This window comes from Arachis ipaensis, chromosome B3 (assembly GCF_059453495.1).
Source record: "Arachis ipaensis isolate K30076 ecotype BB chromosome B3, ASM5945349v1, whole genome shotgun sequence".
NCBI classification, from domain to species: Eukaryota; Viridiplantae; Streptophyta; class Magnoliopsida; order Fabales; family Fabaceae; genus Arachis; species Arachis ipaensis.
In genome coordinates, this window is record NC_142438.1 from 80,115,139 (window position 1) to 80,139,494 (window position 24,356).

At 38.7% G+C, this 24,356-nt stretch overlaps 1 non-coding gene and 1 pseudogene across 1 annotated transcript; one reads left to right on the forward strand and one right to left on the reverse strand.

Annotated features, from left to right (window-relative positions):
• The first annotated feature begins 797 nt into the window (after positions 1-797).
• On the forward strand, positions 798-1,720 carry LOC148571289 (uncharacterized; annotated as a pseudogene).
• Positions 1,721-21,410: 19,690 nt separating this feature from the next.
• On the reverse strand, positions 21,411-21,518 carry LOC148571290 (small nucleolar RNA R71). The gene has a single exon (XR_015908594.1). It is a non-coding gene; the product is annotated as a small nucleolar RNA R71 (small nucleolar RNA).
• Between the last annotated feature and the right edge of the window lie 2,838 nt (positions 21,519-24,356).

Sequence of the window (24,356 nt, forward strand, 5' to 3'; positions counted from 1 at the left end):
CTTAATGCAATTTACATTTCTCAGCAATTTAAATTCAGCAATTTAAGTTTTTTGTACTTTAAGTTTCAGTCATTTGCCTTTCTTGCAATTTAAGTTTCAACTCTTTTACTTTCTTGCTCTTTAAGTTTCTGCAATTTACTTCTTCTACACTTTAAGATTTTGTCAATTTACCTTCTCCCTTTTATCTACTTGCAATTTAGCTTCTGTTAATCAAGTTTCACTCAAATCACCAACTACTCACTTAACTAAATTCATCACCTAACTAAAATTGCTCAATCCATCAATCCCTGTGGGATCGACCTCACTCTTGTGAGTTATTACTACTTGATGCGACCCGGTACACTTGCCGGTGAGTTTGTGTGGAATCATTTTTCCCTCATCAACCACGGCTAGTGAATAAAAAGTTCCTAGATGAACATCTTCTCCAAGTCCAGCAAGCACCTTGGTTTGCTGGCATTTCAAACTACAAGGTGGGATGAAAGATTCCTCAAGAGTTTACCAAGCAACAAGTAAAGAAGCTGCGTAATGAGGCCAAGAAATTCTTGTGGGACGAGCCTTTCTTGTTCAAGAGGTGTCCAGATGGGATGATTAGAAGGTGTATCCCTGAAAATGAGATGAGAGACATATGATGGCACTATCATGGTTCAGCTTATGGTGGATATTTTAGGCCAAAAAGAACAGCAGCTAAAGTGCTTCAAAGTGGATTTTATTGGCCAACTATATTCAAAGATGCCAGAGAGTTTGTGCATTAATGCAACGAATGTCAAAGAGCTGGTGGGTTAACAAAGAGGAATAAAATGCCTCAAAACTTCATTCTGGAAGTGGAACTGTTTGATCTCTGGGGTATGGATTTATGGGCCCCTTTCCTCCATCATATTCCTTCAAATACATTCTGGTAGTAGTGGAATATGTCTCCAAAAGGGTGGAGGCTATAGCCACAACCACATGTGATGCACCAATTATTCTTCAATTTCATAAGAAACACATGTTTACCAGATATGGGGTGCCCAAAGGCCTTTTTAGTGATGGTGGTAGCCACTTTTGTAACAAACAAATGGAAAAACTACTCCACAAATATGGAATAATTCACAAAGTGGCCACACCATACCACTCTCAAACTAATGGGCAGGCTGAATTGGCAAATAGGGAGCTAAAGAGAATCTTGGAAAAGACAATTGGGATCACAAGGAAAGACTTAGCCAGAAAGTTGGATGATGCTCTATGGGCATATAGAACAACATTCAAAACTCTAATTGGAAAGTCACCCTTTCAACTAATTTATGGCAAATCTTGTCACCTTCTTGTGGAGCTTGAGCCCAAAGCATACCGGGCCACTAAACTCCTCAATCTTGACTCTCAAGCAGTAGGAGAGAAAAGGTTATTGCAACTTGATGAGCTGGATGAGTTTAGATTGGAAGCTTATAAGAATGCTAAGATATACAAGGAGAGAGCTAAAAGATGGAATGACAAGAAGATCACAAGAAAAGAGTTTGAGCCGGGGAAACATGTGTTATTATACAACTCTAGGCTCAAGATTTTTCCTGGAAAACTCAAGTCTAAATGGACTGGCCCTTATCTAGTAACTATGGTTTTCCCATATGGAAGCCTTGAACTTCTGAATGAAGCCACAAAGGACATATTCACAACAAATGGTCACAGAGCTAAGAATTATTTGGGAGGATCTTGGAACAAAGAAGAGAGTGTTCATGAGTTGGGATAACAAAGAAGGAGGACGTCAAGCTAATGGCGATAAACAAGCGCTTGTTGGGAGGCAACCCAACCAGAGGTAGTTTTTTTTCCTTGCTATTTCAATAAAAGAGTGAAGTAGAATTCTCTGCATTGCAAGGAGCTAAGTTTGGTGTTGTACACCAAAACAATTTAAGGGTGAATGTGTGGTTTTAAGTTTGGTGTTCCACCATAGATTTCATCAATAACACATTACAACCCTCTGTAGAATTTATCAGTAACTCCAAACAATTAGAGAAACTACTTAGCACTTGTCTAGTTTCTAGTTCATAATCTGTTTTCTTTAATAAAAGCACAAGGTTTCATGTATGTGATTAATCTGCTGCATAAGAAACATTGGCAAGGAACTAAGTTTGGTGTTCACACACCAAAGTAAGCTCAAAAGCCTACAAACATTCATGCATGCTAACCATTTTTCAAGTGCTTGGGGAACAAGTAACTTCCACTATCATTGCAAAAAATCACTCAACTTTTTTGAAGGATTGTGCATCATCAGCAAGAAAAGCACAAAAGCCAAGGAGGATGATGAATGACTAAGCAAGAAGATGCCAAAAGGTTGTATTGTTACTCAACTGTTTATGCCTTGAAGTGCTTTAGTTGGAAGTCTAATTGTACCCCCTTTCTGATTAGTTTACCATTGTTTGCATTTTGTTTGTATATTGTCATTTTATTCTTCAATTCAGTAATCTAGCTAGAATGTCTGCTTCATCTACATCTACTTGAATATATATCTTTTTCCCTCTGCATGAATAAAATAAAATGTTGAAACAGAAGTAAAATTGTCCAATTTTATAGGGATGATAATAAAGTTCAGTGGTGGTATATATGTCTGATTGTTTAAGTAAGTTCACTAATAAAGGAAAAGGGTTAGAATGTTCCTTTATAGTATACCTTTTTATACTCTTTCATTTTTCTCATGTTTTACTGCTTGCTTGGGGACAAGCAAGATTTAAGTTTGGTGTTGTGATGACAAGTCATCTTAGGCTAGTTTTGCTAGCAATTTTTACTTATTTTCATTAGGTTTCATGCATTTTTTTCACAATAAGTAAGTAATTGGAGTGGAATTTCATGTTCATCTTGATTCAATCAAACATTGTTTATTTTATGCATTATCATGAGATTTATACAAGATTTATTTGATTATTATGATATGATGCAAAATCTTATGGTTTTAGCAAGGCTTTGATTGCATGTTTGATTGATGACAGACAAAAAGATGCAAAAGAAAAAGCAGAGAAAAGGAGGCAGTGCAGAATAACGCTACGCTCAATTGAAGAACGCTACGCTCTTTAGCGACGCGCGCACGTAAAGGATGCTTACGCGTAGAAGACGAATTTTGAAAGACCCATCCGCACGCGTGCATGACGCGTACGCGTGGGTGTGATCAGCACTCATTAACAAAAGAGCGCTACATTTACTTTGAATGAGCAACTGCGATAATTTTAAATTTTGGATTGAAGAACTGCCACCGACGTGCACGCGTACAAGACGCGCACGCGTGGATGAGGCATCTGGGAAAAAGCACACAAACGCGTGGATGGCGTGGAAGCTTGCAGTTGATATTTTGCCATCCACGCGCACACGCATGGGATGCGCACACGTGAGGAGCGCTCATGGCGCGAACGTAGCGCATATTTAAAGAACAATACCAAGGACGCGCACGCATGGATGTTACGCGCAAGCATGGTTGAGGCTAAAGATAGTATCGACGCGCACGCATATGGTACACGTGCGCATCGATGGTGCTATACTGCAAGGGACGCGCATGCACAGGGGATGCATACGCGTCGGTGAATGAGCGTTGCGCTCTCATTGAGAATGCTACGTTCTCCTGAAGCTGCATCCAAGTACCAATCCTGACCCACTGCATCAAAGGCCAAAAGCCCACTCCAAGTACTTGATGACTGAATTGGAAAGTGTATAAATAGAGGAGAATTTGATTTCATAGGGAACACTTCTCTTTTTAGTCTTCTTTTTAGTTCTTTTCTTTTTGAGAATTTTAGACCTGATTTCAATTTCCCTTCTGTTCTTCATTCTCTACAAATTTCTCTTTTCTGTTAGATCAATGATGAACTAAACCCCAATTTTATTAGGGGGAGGAGCTCTATTGTAATTTCAATGAATCAATGAAATTTTTCTTCTCTATTCATTTGTGTAGCTATTGGGTATCTTCTGTGTTGATTGTGAATTGTTCACTCCGGAATGGGGTTCAATTCACTTAATGTTTGTGTGAGCCTCGGTAGGAGAATCACTTGCATTAGAATTGGAGATCTATCCTTCACTACTATCTTGTCAACACCATTCGGGAGGAATTAGGATACTGAGAGTTAGTGTGGCTTATGGATGAGAGATATGCACTTAACCTCTTCTCATGACAATTAGATCAAGAAATTGTAAGATTGATTGTGATAAGAGAGATTGGATTGCCAAGGAATTGGGATCCAATCAATTTCAATCCGCCATAGATCTATCGTATGAATGACAAAGGAGTTGAGACCAAATTGATTCATGAAGGACTACAATATCTCTAATCCCTGATGAATTATTTCCTTTGAATTTCTTCATTTAGATCTCTCTGATTTCATTGTCCAGTTCTGTTTTGATTCCCAGCACCCAAATCCCTTTATTTTTCATGCAATTTAAGTTTCCATGCACTTTAGATTCTGCAATTTTACTTTCCTGCACTCTTAATTCAGTTATTTACATTTCTTGCAATTTAAGATTCAGCACTTTTTAGTTTCTTGTTCTTTAAGTTTCAGCAATTTAAGTTTTTTGCCATTTAAGTTTCAACTATTTTACATTCAGCATTTTAATTTCCTAGCAATTCACATTTTGTCAATCAATTATCACTCAAATCATCAAATATCAGCTTAACTAAATTCATCACCATACTAAAGTTGCTTAATCCATCAATCCCTGTGGGATCGACCTCACTTTTGTGAGTTTTACTACTTGATGTGACCCGGTATACTTGCCGGTTAGTTTGTGTGGAATCGATTTTTCCTCATCACCATGCCCTTTTGTAAGTTTTCAAGGATCCTTCTTTGGAATTTGTAGTTGGTGTGCCACGCCTGGCCTTGGCGTGCCACGCCTATAGTAAAGCTTAGAGTCCCTTCTCTGGAAAAGATAACTGGCGTGCCACACCTGGCCTAGGCGTGCCACGCCCCCTTGTTGTTCATCTCTTTGGCGTGCCACGCCTGGCCTTGGCGTGCCACGCCCATTGTAATTCATCATGGGTTCTCCTCTGGAGGTTCTAACTGGCGTGCCACGCCCTATAGCTGGCATGCCACGCCCATTCAAATTGTTGGCGATTACACCAAGTGGCACGCCCAGTACACATGCCCAGCTTATTTTTCTTGCTTTCTTCCTCTTTTGTTGCTATTTTCACTTGAAATTCAAATAAGATCCCTTTCAAAATAATGTACCATAAAATTCATCATTTAGTTCAATTAATTGTATCAATTGAATGAGAATTTACTAATTCTATGTTCCTTTCAGTTAAGAAAAAAAGGTAGATGATGCAAGTCATCACAATACCAAACTTAAGTTTTCCTTGTCCCCAAGCAAATTAATGTGAATTGTTCTTAATTGATTGAGACTTGACCCCTAAGAGAATGTATTCACAATTAAAGATAGAGGCTAAGTATCAAATCATGCATGAACTTTGTGATTTTCATATTACAATGAACTCTTAGACTTTTAAGGACCCTTTTAAGTGCTTGCTTCTAGAGCCCTTTCTATTGATTGTCACCTTGGAGTACTAAGTTTTATTATTATTTTTCATTTGATTGTTCTTTTCTTTTCATTCCTCTTTTGGTTTCCTTGATTGACCATGACTCTAAGTGTTTTGTCTCAAGACGAACATTTAGGTTAAGCTTTCAATTAGCACTCCCAAACCAGTTGGTTTTAGGGTACTTGGTGTTGAAACACCCTTAAAAATTTACTTGCTCAGGTCTCTCTTCTTGACACATCTTCACCATAAGCATCTTCTAGGATTTTGGCTCTTTGAGCTATTTCTTTCTTTCCTTGATCCTAGTAGTTGATGCTCAGAGCCTTGGGACTTTTACTTACTACTCCTTGGTTCTACGGATATTCAAGGGTCATCCTAGGCATCTACTTGTTATGTCCTCTATGTCTAATTGTCCATTATAATCTACTTACTTTCAGATTTTTATTCATGCTTTCATACTTGTTCCTCATCTCTTAATTTGAATTAACTCACTTGGGTCTTTGTCTCTTGCTCTTGTTTTTGCAACAATTCATCATTGATTCTTGTGAAAACAAACTACTTTTATTGATGTAATGAGAACTTAAAAAAAGACATTTTCTTTCTCAATTTAAAAACATAAATTCAAAGGACTTATAGAGAAACTCTAAACTCAAAAACAAACAACAACTACTATATCAAAATAAACTACTAAGCAGTAAATTCAGAAATTAAATTTCAACCATGGGGCTCAACAACCTTGTACTGTTGAGCAGCTTCAATGCATAGGTCCCTTCCCTTTATCCTTCTTCTTTGAGGATTCATCACCATCCTTTTTCTTGGAGGCTCTTTCTTGTGTAGGGGTGTCCCTTGGCTTCCAAAAGCATAGCCTCCTCATATAGGTTCTCTCATCCTCTTTATGCTTGGCTAGTATCTCTTCTTGCCTAGCACTCAGCTCTTCCATACCTTGCATGAATGTTGGATAATTGGAGTTGAGAGTGGCTACCTGATAAACCCCATTTGGAGGGTTTATCTTGTGTTGAATTTAGAGGGTTTTATCATCTTTTCCCACATTTATTTAATGAAATAGCATGGTTTTATAACTTCTCCTTTAATTGTGCTTAAGAGTGAAAACATAGGTTTGAGGTCTTAAAATAGCTAAATTTAATTCACATTGATTCCATTAAATACCTTGATATGTTTGTTAAGTGATTTCAGATTTAGGAGGCAAAGATTGGATCAAGGGAATGAAGGAAAAGCATGTAAAAATTGAGAACTCATGAAGAAATGAAGGAATCGCAAAAGCTGTCAAGCCGACCTCTTCGCACTTAATCGACCATAACTTGAGCTACAGAGGTCCAAATGATGCAGTTCTAGTTGCATTAGAAAGCTAATATCCGGGGCTTCAAAATGATATAAGATTTGCCATAGTTGCATTGCGTTTGGGGGCGCGTATATGCACTGTACGCGTATGCGCCGATGGTTGCAGATGATTCACTTAATGCAACTCGTGGCCAGTGATTTTAGAAGCCTTGTGGGCCCAATCCAACTCATTTCTGATGTTATTTAACCCAAGGATTGAAAAGGGATGGGGCATCTAGTTATTTAGTGTGTTTTATTTTATCTTTATCATGCTTTAGTTAGTTTTAGAGAGAGAAGCTCTCTCTTCTCTCTAGGATTAGAATTAGGTTAGATCTAGATTAGGATTTCTTAGATCTAGGTTAATTTCATGCTTTGATTCACTTTTCTTTTTGGAATTCTTCTTCTTCTACATCTCTTCTCTCTATTTTAGCATTTAATTCTTGTAATTCTCTACTTTTATGTTGATGCACTTTTGTTCTTCCATTTTCCTTTAATGCAATTTATGTTTTGCTTTCTTTTACTGTTCATTTGATTTGTTATTATTTAATTCCTTGCAATTGAGTAGTGTAGATTTAATTTTCTTGCAATTTTACTATGATTTCCTTTTATGCCTTCCAAGTGTTTGATAAAATGCTTGGTTAGATTTTAGAGTAGAATTTTATGCTCTTGGCTTGGGAAGGTAACTTAGGAGCTCTTGAGTTACTAATGTCTAAGTAATTGATGATTGGGAGCCATTAACTCTAGGTCTCACTAATTGAATTGGTGGAGAGCTAGGACTTATGGACTTGGATTGATATTTCTCACTTGACTTTCCTTACTACTAGTTAGAGGTTGACTTAGTGGGATTGATCCTTGCCAATTCTCATGTTGTGGTTAGTGATAGGGATAGAGATCCTTGACCACCAACCCTTGCCAAGACCTTTCTAGTTGTTAGTTTATTTTCATTGCCATTCACATTTTATGTCTCTTATCCCAAAAACCCCAAAACATACCTCATAACCAATAACAAGACACTTTATTGCAATTCCTAGGGAGAACGACCCGAGGTTTAATACTTCGGTTTATAATTTTAGGGGTTTGTACTTGTGACAAACAAATTTTTGTATGAAAGGATTGTTGTTGGTTTAGAAACTATACTTTGACGAGATTTCAATTGTGAAATTCTATACCACACAAAAATCCGTTCATCAAAATGGCGCCGTTGCCGGGGAATTACAATGGTGTTGTGTTATTGGTTATTGTATATATGTGAATATTGTGAATAGCTTGATTTTTTGATTGCTTGTTAATTTTTGCTAGCTTTAAGACATTGTTTCATTATTTTTTATTAGATTTTTCTTCTTATATTTTCTTTTTATCATGAATTCTCACTTTGGCTATGAGTTTGGTCCTAACTATGTTGTAGGAAATGGGAGCTACAATGAGGATGTGTAGCAAGGATGGGACAATCAAAGGTGGGAGGAGCCATATGCATATGATCAATCCTCATGGCAACAACCTCTACCAATACACTATGAACAAGAGCCATTCTATGATGCATACCAATCCAATGGCTATGGTGAATCTCCTTTTGACTATCAAGAACCACCACCATATGGCTATGAGCCATATCCTCAACATAACCCTCAACCATACTTACAAGCCCCTTCTTACCAACCACCTTCATATGACTTTAATCTATATCCACCATTCCAAGAACCACATGAGCCATATGAACTACACATAGAGCCACCACCATCCCAACATTAATACTTTCAAGAACCACCCCCTCTATATTATTACCAAGATGAACCACCTCCAATGTATGAAAATTTTCAACCACAAGATGAATACTACTTCCTACCAAAACCTCCCATGGAAGAATACTCATGTCCATCGATCCAAGAGCCATATGATCCTAATCATATTATCCAAGAGGAACAAGAGTCAAGGGATCGTCTCAAGAAAATATTGGATCAACTTCAAGCAACCATGGAGCGTGTTGTGCAACAAGTAGAAATAGTGGAAAGTATTGAACCACCACAACTCTACCAAGAGGAACCACCTCCCTACTATGAATTCTTCCCCCAAATTGATGAACCCTTCTATCCACTCCAACCTCCAATGGATGACATCCTTGATGTTCTTGTTCAAGGATAAGAGGAGATGAAAAGGGATGTGTAACAATTCACGGCCGCCTTGGACGAGGTGGTAAACCGGTTAGCATCCCAATGCTTGAATATTCAAGGAACTCCAATGGCTACATGTGGAGAGTCTAATGAAGAGCATAGCATGAAGGAGAGATTGGAAACTCCGGTGGAGAATGAGGGAAGTTGCTTTGTATTGGAACAATTGGAGGAAGTTTTAATTGTTGAAGACAAGGAAGAAGTGGTTGAAGACTTGGGAGATGCGAAACTACCTTCGGAATCTAGAGTAGAAGAAAATCCCTCCAAGAAGATTGAATTTGATGCTAAGGACGAATGTGCATAACCTCCAAGGCGTATCCCTTATGAAAACTTGGATGGGATAGAGCAAGAATTGAGTTCCCGTAGAATTGAAGATCAAGCATCAAGTCTTAGTGGTGAAGAATCCTTTTAGCATGAAGAACCTTCTCCCGATGAGATGGAAAGTAATGTGGAGGTAAATTTCTCTCACCCTCCCATTTATGATTTGAGTAAGGGAAAAGGCTTAGATAAAATTGTTGAACAAAGGATTGATATTAAGAGATCTTGTGAGGAGGTGGAGATCCTTAGAAAAAGGAGGATGGGAATTGAATACGCTTTGTCAAGATCCTTAGATGCTTCTTTTCCTAGGTTGCCATCTACACCTTCATTTGAGTGGGTGAAATTCATTTCTATTAGCTTTATTATCCCACTTAAATATGGTTTGCTTAAAATGGATGGTCAACTTAGAGAACTTTGTGGGATGAAGCGTAAAAGAAGAATGTTTTGTGGTTGGCGTTGCATATTAAGACTCATTTTGGTTGGCAAAGGTTGGACTAGCACTCAATTAGGTGGGTCTAGAAGGATATTTGGTCACTTAATTGAGAGTTCATTATGCTTACCACCCGGATGGAATAATAATGATCAAATTCAAGACGGGTGTGAAAATAAGGTGTGGGATCCCAGATTGCAAGATGAGGATCTACTTTGGGAGCCCATAGTCTTTGAAGAACTCCATCAAAGCTTGGGAAAATTGAACTTGAAGAATATAGCTTATTAGATATTAAAGCATTGGTGGATGTTCCAAGATGGTTACAAGCACAAGCCACCTTGATGAGGAGCTCCCCATAAGTCCAACTTAAGGACAATAAATAAAAGTGCAAGGTGGGAGACACCCCACCATGGTAAATGTAACGACCCAACTCCCAGTACGTCATGATCGTACCGAAAGTAAGGAGTTACCAACCTGCTTTCCTTTATTAACTATTTACTATTAAGCCTTTAGTTCGATATCGCGATTCAATTTTAGTAAAAATACCAGAAATTTTTGTTTTTATTAATTAAAATCATATAGCAAACATCACCAAGTAATAATAATCACATAATTATTAATAATAGTAATATTATAAAAAAGAATTTAAATAAAATTCAGGTACAACTCCTATCCCTCTGCATAAAATAAAAACCTTAAGTAGTAAGGGCGAGGGAATTCTATGAAAGAATCTCAAGTCATAAACTTAACTCGTAAATAAATTCTAGAATCGCCCGTAGCTTCAAACTGAATCTTCGTACCTGTGTCACTGAAAGGGTGGAAGATTTTGGGGTGAGAACAAACCACACGTTCTCAATAGGGAATGGGAATGCCGTAAAAGTAATGATTAACATGCAAATAATTAACTTTGCTTAATAAACCATCTTAGTCAAACCTTTTGAAGTACTTTTTAATATTACTTTAGATAAATAATTACTTTCTTTAAATTTCTAAACCGAAAACATATCTCTATCACAATTTGTCATATTAAATATCTTTTAGCCACATAATTGAATCTCAGTCACAATTGATTCTCAGTCACAACAAACAGTTATTAATCATTTCTATATATTCACAGACTACTAGCACAAGTAAGAAACTCAATTCAACAGACAAACAAATCACAATAAAAGAAACAACACAATCGCAGAGAAGTAATACAAGCAAACACAACCAAATGCAAATGCACAACCAATATGATGCATGTCTGTCCTAAGCAGGCCATGAGCTCCCGTGTCAGTTTACACCCTACAGCCCGACATTACCTAGGAACAAGTCCCAGATATGGCTTCCCTTTGTGTCCTTAGTGCATATGTGTCGGTGGTAAGAATACCACTCCTTCGTGACTACCGGCAGTTGGCGCGAAGCCCGACCCCATTATATACGCACAAGGGGAAACAGTGATCCTCAGTTCGTGGGCGTCCCCGAGATCAATTCACAAACAAAACAGAGATCTTCAGTTCGTGGGTTATACCCGAGATCAATACACAATAACATAGTGATCTTCAGTTCGTGGGTTATACCCGAGATCAATACACAGCAAACAATGATCTTCAGTTCATGGGCTATACTCGAGATCAACATACAACAATTCATGGGTTATTCCCGTAATCAATGATTATCAGTCCGTGGGTTTTTCCCGCATATAAAACAAATAACAATCTATAGGTTTCCCCAAGATCAATGATCATTCAGTTCGTGGGTACTTCCCGATTTTAACCAATTATCAATTCGTGGGCTTTTCCCCCGTAGTTAAACAACTAACAGTTCGTGGGGTTTTTCCGCCTTTTATCACTTTTCATTATCCTTTCTAAAATGCAACAATCCACATATCAATTCATCACTCTCTTTTTCCCTTTGAGTTCTTAACATTTTTCTTTAAACCTTTCTTAACTTTCTCAGGCATTTATCCATAAAAATCTTAACCATCAAGCCAGTCATAATCTCTACTTTAGCAATCTTGACTCAAGCCAACTTTAAAACTATTTTTCAGTTTGGTTCTCTATCGAAAGACTCAAGAAAAATCATTTATTTTAAATTCATTAAACACTTTTCAAAACATAACCTCTCTTTGGAAATAATCGAATAGAACTCTTTCTCAAGTTCACTAACTTCACAAAGATTCAAAAATCATCTCTCTTACTATTCAAATTCAAATTTTATTATTTCACCAAATTTCTAAAAAGGTAATCGTTTATTTCAAGCCCAAAACATAACTCTTTCTATATTCAATCAAATTCAAAACATAATTTCTTTCTTAAATATTTCAAGTTCGAATCATAATTCCTTTCCTTGGTAAATTGAACTCAAAATATTTTAATTCTTTTCTAAACTAAATAAAGCTCAAGTAATATAATTTTCCAAATTCAAAGCTTCTAAAATAACTTTTCAAATGAAACCTCAGGTTTTTATAAAATTTTGGTAGCACCTCCCCTAAAACTCGGACTTAACCACCTTTACGGGTTCCCTCTTTCTCAACAATTATCAAATACAAGATTCTCAAGCAACCAGAAAATCCACAATTCGCAATTCTCACATAATCCAACAATCCAATTTTCATCTCATCAATTTACAATTAAATTCATAAGTCATAGAATCCTTTCAAATTAAACTCAATCAATTCTCCATCCATTTATCAGCAACTATCATGACAGATTCTCAATAATTATCTCATCACAATTCAGTTTAAGAACTAACATCCTTTCATCAATTAAAATCAGAATTTCCATAAACCATTCTTTAAAAGTAAACCGGTCTAATTTCAAGGATTCATAACAAATACCCCAACATCAACTCTTCATATTTCTTGTTATTTTTAAAGTTATTTAGTTATTAGCAAAGTTACCATTTTATTCTAAAGATCACACTTTAGGAAAATATTTCAGTAATCATCCTCCAATCCTTTAACCGTTCTCAAAATCAACTCTAGTTAACCTTAAATCAACAATGGCAACTAAATTAAGAAATCAATGTAACCCGAAATTTAGGTAACAAGCTGGTGGATGAAATTATGATTACACTTTGATTATGTAAAATTCATTGCTCTTTCCCTGGCAATGGCACCAAAAAAACACGATGCCAATACCATGGTTCACAACTTTGCACAACTAACCAGCAAGTGCACTGGGTCACCTTGTAAATCTCAGTCAGGCAGATATAAAATAGTAATGGGGTTTTCGAAAATAATACTAAAATAAGGATAGAAATACTTATGTAATTCATTGGGTAGAATTTCAGATAAGCGTGTAGAGATGCTTTCATTCCTCTGAACCTCTTCTTTCCTACTATCTTCATCCAATCGATCTTACTCCTTTCTATGGCTAGCTTTATGTAAGGATGTCACCGGTGCCAATGGCTACTTTCGATCTCTCTCGGGAAAATGATCCAAATGCTCTGTCACAGCACGGCTAATCGTCTGGAGGCATCACCTTTGTCGTTGGTTGCATCCTATTCCTCCCTGTGAAAATGGTCCGATGCGCTGTCACTGCATGGTTAATCATCTGGAGGTTCTCGATCATACTGGAATAGGATTTACTATCCTTTTGCGTCTGTCACTACGCCTAGCACTCGCGAGTGTGAAGCTCGTCACAGTCATTCAATCCCAGAATCCTACTCGGAATACCACGGACAAGGTTTAGACTTTCTGGATTCTCATGAATGCCGCCATCAATCTAGCTTATACCATGAAGATCCCAATATCTCGGACTCGGTCCCCTGTATTAGTAATCTAAGAGATACTCGTTCAATCGAAGGTAGAACGGGAGTGGTTGTCAGGCACGCGTTCATAGGGAATGATGATGATTGTCACGTTCATCACATTCAGGTTGAAGTGCTAATGAATATCTTAGAAGCGGAACAAGTGAATTGAATAGAAAACAGTAGTACTTTGCATTAATCTTTGAGGAACAGCAGAGCTCCACACCTTAATCTATGGAGTGTAGAAACTCTACCATTAAAAATACATAAGTGAAAGGTCCAGGCATGGCCGAATGGCCAGCCTCTCTGATCTAAGAACCAGGCTTCCAAAGATGTCTAATACAATAGTAAAAGGTCCTATTTATAATAAACTAGCTACTAGGGTTTACAGAAGTAAGTAATTGATGCATAAATCCACTTCCGGGGCCCACTTGGTGTGTGCTTGGGCTGAGCTTGAAGTCTACACGTGGAGAAGCCATTCTTGGAGTTGAACGCCAGCTTTTATGCCAGTTTGGGCGTTGAACTCCACTTTGCAACTTGTTTCTGGCGCTGGACGCCAGAATTGGGCAGAGAGCTGGCGTTGAACGCCAGTTTGCGTCATTTAAACTTGGGCAAAGTATGAACTATTATATATTTCTGGAAAGCCCTGGATGTCTACTTTCCAACGGAATTGGAAGCGCGCAATTTTGAGTTTTGTAGCTCTAGAAAATCTACTTTGAGTGCAGGGAGGTCAGAATCCAACAACATCAGCAGTCCTTCTTCAACCTCTGAATCTGATTTTTGCTCAAGTCCCTCAATTTCAGCCAGAAAATACCTTAAATCACAGAAAAATACACAAACTCATAGTAAAGTCCAAAAATGTGAATTTAACATAAAAACTAATGAAAACATCCCTAAAAGTAACTAGATCCTACTAAAAACATACTAAAAATAATGCCAAAAAGCGTATAAATTATCCGCTCATCACAACACCAAACTTATATTGTTGCTTGTCCCCAAGCAACTGAAAATCAAATAGGATAAAAAGAAGAGAATATACTATAAATTCCAAACTATCAATGAAACATAGCTTCAATCAGATGAGCGGGACTTGTAGCTTTTTGCCTCTTGAATAGTTTTGGCATCTCACTTTATCCATTGAGGTCCAGAATAATTGGCATCTATAGGAACTCAGAGTTCAGATAGTGTTATTGATTCTCCTAGTTCAGTATGATGATTCTTGAACACAGCTTCTTTATGAGTCTTGGCCGTGGCCCTAAGCACTTTGTTTTCCAGTATTACCACCGGATACATAAATGCCACAGACACATAATTGGGTGAACCTTTTCAGATTGTGACTCAGCTTTGCTAAAGTCCCCAATTAGAGGTGTCCAGGGTTTTTAAGCACACTCTTTTTTTGCTTTGGACCTTGACTTTAACCGCTCAGTCTCAAGTTTTCACTTGACACCTACACGCCACAAGCACATGGTTAGGGACAGCTTGGTTTAGCCACTTAGACCAGGATTTTATTCCTTTAGGCCCTCCTATCCACTGATGCTCAAAGCCTTGAGATCCTTTTTATTTGCCCTTGCCTTTTGGTTTTGAGGGTTATTGGCTTTTTGCTCTTGCCTCTTGGTTTTAAGAGCTTTTGGCTTTTTCTGCTTGGTTTTTCTTAATGTTCTACCCTTAGTTGTCCCATATTGGAACTCAATTCTCCTAGGGAGGTGTTGATTTGCTCCCAATAGTTTTGTGGAGGAAAGTGCATTTGAGGCATCTCCGGGATCTCATGGTGATGAGCTTCATACGCCTCTTGAGTTCCATGAATGGGCTCTCTTGCTTGCTCCATCTTTTTCTTAGTGATGGGCTTGTCCTCTTTAATAAGGATATCTCCCTCTATGTCAATCCCAGCCGAATTGCATAGGTGGAAGATGAGGTGAGGAAAGGCTAACCTTGCCATAGTGGAGGATTTGTCAGCCACCTTGTAGAGTTCTTGAGGTATAATCTCATGAACTTCCACCTCTTCTCCAATCATGATGCTATGGATCATGATGGCCCGGTCTATAGTAACTTCAGACCGGTTGCTAGTGGGAATGATTGAGCATTGAATGAACTCCAACCATCCTCTAGCTACAGGCTTAAGGTCCAGTCTTCTTAGTTGAACCGGTTTGCCTTTTGAGTCAATTTTCTATTGAGCTCCTTCTACACATATGTCCATAAGGACTTGGTCCAACCTTTGATCAAAGTTGACTCTCCTTGTGTAGGGGCGTGCGTTCTCTACCATGTTTGGCAAGTTGAACGCCAACCTCACATTTTTCGGACTAAAATCTAAGTATTTCCCCCGAACCATTGTAACATAGTTCTTTGGATCTGGGTTCTTACTTTGATCATGGTTCTTGGTGATCCATGCATTGGCATAGAACTCTTGAACCATTAGGATGCCGACTTGTTGGATGGGATTTATTAGAACTTCCCAACCTCTTCTTTGAATTTCATGTCGGATCTCCGGATATTCATTTCTTTTGAGTTTGAAAGGGACCTCGGGGATCACCTTCTTCATGGCCACAACATCATAGAAGTGGTCTTGATGGGCTTTGGAGATGAACCTTTCCATCTCCCATGACTCGGAGGTGGAAGCTTTTGTCTTCCCTTTTCCTTTTTTAGAGGATTCTCCGGTCTTAGGTGCCATCAATGGTAATGGAGAAACAAAAAGCTTATGCTTTTACCATACCAAACTTAGAATTTTGCTCGCCCTCGAGCAAGAGAAGAAAGAAAAGATGAAGAAGAAGAAGAAGAAAATATGGAGAAGAGGGGGAAGGTGTGTTTCGGCCAAGAAGAGAAGAGAGGGTTGTGTTGTGTGAAAATGAGGAAGAATGGAAGCCTTTATATAGGGAAGGGAAAGGGGTGGAGGTTCGGCCATTTAGGGTGGGTTTGGGTGGGAAATTGATTTTGAATTTTGAAGGTAGGTGGAGTTTATGAGGTAGGTTTATGGGGATGAGTGGATGGATGTGAGTGGTGAGGAGGTGATGGGGAAGAGAGATTGAGGTGATTGGTGAAGGGTTTTGGGGTAGAGTGTTTATGGGATTTTGTGAAAGAGAGTGGTGAGGGGTGAGAAGAAGTGAGTGGAGGTAGGTGGGGATCCTGTGGGGTCCACAGATCCTGAGGTGTTCAAGGATTTACAACCTTGCACCAAATTAGGCATGTAAAATGCCCTTGCACACAACTCTGGGCGTTCAGCGCCAGGTTGGTGCCCATTTTGGGCGTTCAACGCCCATTTGTTGCCCATTTCTGGCGTTGAACGCCAGAACCATGCTTGTTCTGGGCGTTCAGTGCCAGCTCCTCTCCAGGGTGCAATTCTGGCGTTCAGCGCCCAGATGATGCCCATTTTGGGCGTTCAGCGCCCAGATACTGCCCAGTTTGGGCATTCAGCGCCAGAACCATGTTCTGTTCTGGCGTTGAACGCCAGGCAGATGCTTCCTCCAGGGTGTGATTTTTCTTCTGCTGTTTTTGATTCCGTTTTCAATTTTTATATTTATTTTGTGACTCCTCATGATCATGAACCTATAAAGACATATAACTAAGAAAAATATAGTTAGATAAATAGAAATTGGGTTGCCTCCCAACAAGCGCTTCTTTAATGTCAATAGCTTGACAGTGGGCTCTCATGGGGCCTCACAGATGTTCAGAGCATTGTTGAGACTCCCCCAACACCAAACTTAGAGTTTGGATATGGGAGTTCAATACCAAACTTAGAGTTTGATTGTGGCTTCCCAACACCAAACTTAGAGTCTGACTGTGGGGGCTTTGGTTGACTCTGTGATGAGCGGATAATTTATACGCTTTTTGGCATTGTTTTTAGTATGTTTTTAGTAGGATCTAGTTACTTTTAGGGATATTTTCATTAGTTTTTATGTTAAATTCACATTTCTGGACTTTACTATGAGTTTCTGTGTTTTTCTATGATTTCAGGTATTTTCTGGCTGAAATTGAGGGACTTGAGCAGAAATCAGATTCAGAGGTTGAAAAAGGACTGCTGATGCTGTTGGATTTTAACCTCCCTGCACTCAAAGTGGATTTTTTGGAGCTACAGAACTCGAAATGGCGCGCTCCCAATTGCGTTGGAAAGTAGACATTCAGGGCTTTCCAGCAATATATAATCGTCCATACTTTGGCCAAGAATTAACGACGTAAACTGGCGTTCAACGCCAGCCATCTGCCCAAATCTGACGTCCAGCGCCAGAAAAGGATCCAAAACCAGAGTTGAACGCCCAAACTGGCACAGAAACTGGCGTTCAACTCCACAAATGACCTCTGCACGTGCAACACTCAGGCTCAGCCCAAACACACACCAAGTGGGCCCCGGAAGTGGATTTATGCATCAATTACTTACTCATGTAAACCCTAGTAGCTAGTTTATTATAAATAGGACCTCTTACTATTGTATGAGGCATCTTTTGATCATCTTAGGATCTTAGGATCATCTTTGAACGCATTGTTCTTAGATCAAGGGGGCTGGCCATCTCGGCCATGCCTGGGCCTTTCACTTATGTATTTTCAACGGTAGAGTTTCTGCACTCCATAGATTAAGGTGTGGAGCTCTGCTGTTCCTCAAAGATTAATGCAAAGTACTACTATTTTCTATTCAATTCTTCTTATTTCGCTTCTAAGATATCCATTCGCACCCAAGAACGTGATGAAGGTGATGATTATGTGTGACGCTCATCACCATTCTCCCCTATGAACGCGTGCTTGACAAACACTTCTGTTCTACATGAATTAAGCTAGAATGAGTATCTCTTAGATCTCCTAACCAGAATCTTCGTGGCGTAAGCTAGAATGATGGCGTCATTCAAGAGAATCCGGAAGGTCTAAACCTTGTCTGTGGTATTCTGAGTAGGATTCAATGATTGAATGACCGTGACGAGCTTCAAACTCGCGAGTGCTGGGCATTAGTGACAGACACAAAAGGAGGGTGAATCCTATTCCAGCATGATCGAGAACCGACAGATGAATAGCCGTGCCGTGACAGGGTGCGTGAGCATATTATTCACTGAGAGGAGGGGATGTAGCCACTGACAACGGTGATGCCCTTGCATAAAGCCAGCCATGGAAAGGAGTAAGACTGACTGGATGAAGATAGCAGGAAAGCAGAGGTTCAGAGGAACGAAAGCATCTCCATTCGCTTATCTGAAATTCCTACCAATGAATTACATAAGTATCTCTATCCCTATTTTATTATATAATATTCGAAAACACCATTATCACTTTATATCCGCCTGACTGAGATTTACAAGGTGACCATAGCTTGCTTCATACCAACAATCTCTGTGGGATTCGACCCTTACTCACGTAAGGTATTACTTGGACGACCCAGTGCACTTGCTGGTTAGTTGTATCGAAGTTGTGACAATTATGTATTGAGATCAGAGCACCAAGATCTGGAGCCATTACCAGGATTTGTTCGAGCCTGGAGATCACAATTTCGTGCACCAAGTTTTTGGCGCCGTTGCCGGGGATTGTTCGAGTTTGGACAACTGACGGTTCATCTTGTTGCTCAGATTAGGTAATTTTCTTTTCGTTTTGTTTTCAAAAATTTTTCAAAAATATTTTCAAAAAAATTTTTCATCTGTTTTCGAAAAAAATAAAAATGTTTTCAAAATTTTATTCAAAATTTTTAAGAATGAATTCTAGTGTTTCATGAAGCATGTGAAGCCTGGCCGGATGTAAAGCCATGTCTAAATTTATTTGGAATGAGGCTTGCAATTTGTTATCAAGAGCAAGCTAGTTGTTGCTAATCAACCTGCTGCTGATCCTCAATCACCTGCTGAAGCTTGGCTGGCCATTGGCCATGTCTAGTGTTTTGGACCGGAGCTTTCATTGAAAGCTTGGCTGGCTAGTGAGCCATGTCTAATTCCTGGACTGAAGCTTTAGACTAAGAATGCAAGATTCCTGGAATTCATATTAAAAATTTTGGAATCCTTATTTTCCCTTTTCAATAAATTTTCGAAAAAAAAATCCAAAAAAAAATTAGAAAATCATAAAAATCAAAAATATTTTTCTGTTTCTTGTTTGAGTCTTGAGTCATATCATAAGTTTGGTGTCACTTGCATATGCATCTTGCATTTTTTCGAAAATATCATGCATTCATAGTGTTCTTCATGATCTTCAAGTTGTTCTTGGTAAGTCTTCTTGTATGATCTTGATGATTTTTTGTTTTGTGTCTTTTCATGTTTATCATATGCATTCTTGAATTCTTAGTGCCTAAGCATTAAAGAATTCTAAGTTTGGTGTCTTGCATGTTTTCTTTGCATTAAAAGTTTTTTAAAATTGTGTCTATGATGTTCATCTTGGCATTCAAAGTGTTCTTGGTGTTCATCTTGACATTCATAGAATTCTTGCATGCATCACATGTTTTGATCTAAAAATTTCATGCATTGCATAATTTTCATGTTTTTCATAAAAATTTCAAAAATAAAAAAAAATATCTTTCCCTTTTTCTCTCATCAAATTCGAAAATTTGAGTTGACTTTTTCAAAAATTTTTAAAATCAAGTTGTTTCTTATGAGTCAAATCAAATTTTCAATTTGAAAATCTTATCTTTTTCAAAATCTTTTTCAAAAATCAAATCTTTTTCAAAATACTTAGTTATTTTCGAAAATTCCAAAAATATTTTTCAAAAATCTTTTTCTTATTTTTATATCAAATTTTCGAAAATAACATAATCAATTAATGTTTTGATTCAAAAAATTTCAAGTTTGTTACTTACTTGTTAAGAAAGATTCAAACTTTAAGTTCTAGAATCATATCTTGTGATTTCTTGTGAATCAAGTCATTAATTGTGATTTTAAAAATCAAATCTTTTTTTTCAAAAACTAATTTCAATCATATCTTTTCAAAAATATCTTCTTATCTTATCTTTTTCAAAAATATCTTTTCAAATATCTTTTCTAACTTCCTAACTTCTTATCTTTTCAAAATTTGTTTCAACTAACTAACTAACTTTTTGTTTGTTTCTTAACTTTTTCAAAACCACCTAACTAACTCTCTCTCTCTCATTTTCGAAAATATCTTCCCTCTTTTTCAAAAATTTCTTTTTAATTAACTAATTATTTTTATTTTTCATTTTTGATTTCAAAAATTTTCGAAAAATTACTAACATTTTTCAAAAACCATTTTCGAAAATCACTAACTCTTTTTCAAAATAATTTTCGAAAATTATCCCTCCCCCATCTCATTCTATTTATTCATTCATATCCTAACATCTCATCTCACCTCTCTTCCATCCTCACAGTTGTGTTTCTTCCATTATATTACATTCTTTGTCTCCCCCTCTTCTTCCACTCACACAGGAATCCCTATACTGTGGTATAAAGGATCTCCATTATTATTATTATTTTTCTGTGCCTTCTTCTTTGTCATATGAGCAGGAGCAAGGATAAGAACATTCTTGTGAAAGCAGATCCAGAACCTGAAAGCAGATCCAGAACCTGAAAGGACTCTGAAGAGAAAATTAAGAGAAGCCAAAATACAACAATCCAGAGATAACCTTTCAGAAATTTTCGAACAGGAAAAGGAGATGGCAGCCGAAAATAATAATAATGTAAGGAAGATGCTTGGTGACTTTATTGCACCTAATTCCAATTTACATGGAAGAAGCATCTCCATTCCTGCCATTGGAGCAAACAATTTTGAGCTGAAACCTCAATTAGTTTCTCTGATGCAGCAGAACTGCAAGTTTCATGGACTTCCATCTGAAGATCCTTTTCAGTTCTTAACTGAATTCTTGCAGATATGTGATACTGTTAAGACTAATGGAGTAGATCCTGAAGTCTACAGGCTCATGCTTTTTCCCTTTGCTGTAAGAGACAGAGCTAGATTATGGTTGGACTCTCAACCTAAAGACAGCCTGAACTCGTGGGATAAGCTGGTCACGGCTTTCTTAGCCAAGTACTTTCCTCCTCAAAAGCTGAGCAAGCTTAGGGCTGATGTTCAAACCTTCAGACAGAAAGAAGGTGAATCCCTCTATGAAGCTTGGGAAAGATACAAACAGTTGACCAAAAAGTGTCCTTCTGACATGCTTTCAGAATGGACCATCCTGGATATATTCTATGATGGTTTATCTGAGCTATCAAAGATGTCACTGGACACTTCTGCAGGTGGATCCATTCACCTAAAGAAAACGCCTGCAGAAGCTCAAGAACTCATTGACATGGTTGCTAATAACCAGTTCATGTACACTTCTGAAAGGAATCCTGTGAACAATGGGACGCCTATAAAGAAGGGAGTTCTTGAAGTTGATACTCTGAATGCCATATTGGCTCAGAATAAAATATTGACTCAGCAAGTCAATATGATCTCTCAGAGTCTGCATGGAATGCAAGCTGCATCCAACAGTACTCAAGAGGCATCTTCTGAAGAAGAAGCCTATGATCTTGAGAACCCTGCAATAGCAGAGGTAAATTACTTAGGTGAACCTTATGGAAACACCTATAACTCAACATGGAGAAATCATCCAAATTTCTCATGGAAGGATCAAAATCCTCAACAAGGCTTTAATAATGGTGGAAGAAACAGGTTTAGCAATAGCAAGCCTTTTCCATCATCAAGTCAGCAACAGACAGAGAACTCTGAACAAAATGCTTCTAATTTAGCAAATCTAGTCTCTGATCTATCTAAGGCCACTGTAAGTTTCATGAATGAAACAAGGTCTTCCATTAGAAATCTGGAAGCACAAGTGGGCCAGCTGAGTAAAAGGATCACTGAAATCCCTCCTAGTACTCTCCCAAGCAATACAGAAGAGAACCCAAAAGGAAAGTGCAAGGCCATTGACATAAGCGCCATGGCCGAACCTGTGAGGAGAGGAGAGGACGTGAATCCCAAGGAGGAAGACCCCCTAGGATGTCCAGTGGTCAATAAGGAGCTTCCCTCTGAGGAACCAAAGGACTCTGGGGCCCATCTAGAGACCATAGAGATCCCATTGAACCTCCTTATGCCCTTCATGAGCTCTGATGAGTATTCCTCTTCTGAAGAGAATGAGGATGTTACTGAAGAGCAAACTGCCAAGTTTCTTGGTGCAATCATGAAGCTAAATGCCAAATTATTTGGCATTGATACTTGGGAAGTTGAACCTCCCTTGTTCATCAATGAACTAAGTGATCTGGATCAACTGACATTGCCTCAAAAGAGACAGGATCCTGGAAAGTTCATAATACCCTGTACCATAGGCACCATGATCTTTAAGGCTCTGTGTGACCTTGGTTCAGGAATAAACCTCATACCTCTCTCTGTAATAGAGAAACTGGGAATCTATGGGGTGCAGGCTGCTAAAATCTCACTAGAGATGGCAGACAGCTCAAGAAAATAGGCATATGGACAAGTAGAGGATGTGTTAGTAAAGGTTGAAGGCCTTTACATCCCTGCTGATTTCATAGTCCTTGATACTGGAAAGGAAGAGGATGAATCCATCATCCTAGGAAGACCTTTCCTGGCCACAGCAAGAGCTGTGATTGATGTTTACAGAGGTGAAATAGTCCTTCAATGGAATGAGGACTCCCTTGTGTTTAAAACTCAAGGATCTCCCTCTGCAACCATGGAGAGGAAGCATGAAAAGCTTCTCTCAAAGCAGAGTCAACCAGAGCCCCCACAGTCAAACTCTAAGTTTGGTGTTGGGAGACCACAACCAAACTCTAAGTTTGGTGTTGAACTCCCATATCCAAACTCTAAGTTTGGTGTTGAAGAGTTTCAACAATGCTCTGAACATCTGTGAGGCTCCATGAGAGCCCACTGTCAAGCTATTGACATTAAAGAAGCGCTTGTTGGGAGGCAACCCAATGTTTATTTATCTAACTCTATTATTATTGTTTTTCATATTTTCTTAGGTTAATGATCATGTGGAGTCACAAAATAAATATAAAAATTGAAAACGGAATCAAAAACAGCAGAAGAAAAATCACACCCTGGAGGAGCATCTGTCTGGCGTTCAGCGCCAGAACAGAGCATGGTTCTGGTGCTGAACGCCCAAAATGGGCAGCTTCTGGGCGCTGAACGCCAGAACAGGCATGGTTCTGGCGTTCAACGCCAGAAATGGCACACAAATGGGCGTTGAACGCCCAAAATGGCCACCAACCTGGCGCTGAACGCCCAGAGTTGGGTACAAAGGCATTTTTACATGCCTAATGGTGCAGGGATGTAAATGCCTTGACACCTCAGGATCTGTGGACCCCACAGGATCATCTTAGGAGCTGTGGACCCCACAGGATCCACTCAGGATCTGTGGACCCCACAGGATCCCCACCTACCTCCTCTCACTTCTTCTCACCACTCTCTTTCACACAACCCCATAAACACTCTTCCCTAAAAACCCCTCACCAATCACCTCAATCTCTCTTCCCCACTAAACCTTCACCACTCACATCCACCCACTCTTCCCAATAAACCTACCTCATAAACTCCACCTACCTTCAAGATTCAAAACCAATTTCCCACCCCAAACCACCCATATGGCCGAACCTTAACCCCCCTCCCTTCCCTATATAAAGACCTCCATTCTTCATCAAATTCACACAACACACCCTTCTACACTCCTCTTGGCCGAAACCACATCTCCCTCTCCCTCTCCATATTTCTTCTTCTTCTTCTTCTATTCTTTTGTTTATTGCTCGAGGGCGAGCAATATTCTAAGTTTGGTGTGGTAAAAGCATAGCTTTTTTGTTTTTCCATTACCATTGATGGCATCAAAGATCGGAGAATCCTCTAGAAGAGGGAAAGGGAAGATAAAAGCTTCCACATCCGAGTCATGGAAGATGGAAAGATTCATCTCCAAAGCCCATCAAGACCACTTCTATGATGTTGTGGCCAAGAAGAAGGTGATCCCTGAGGTCCCTTTTAAACTCAAAAGAAATGAGTATCCGGAGATCCG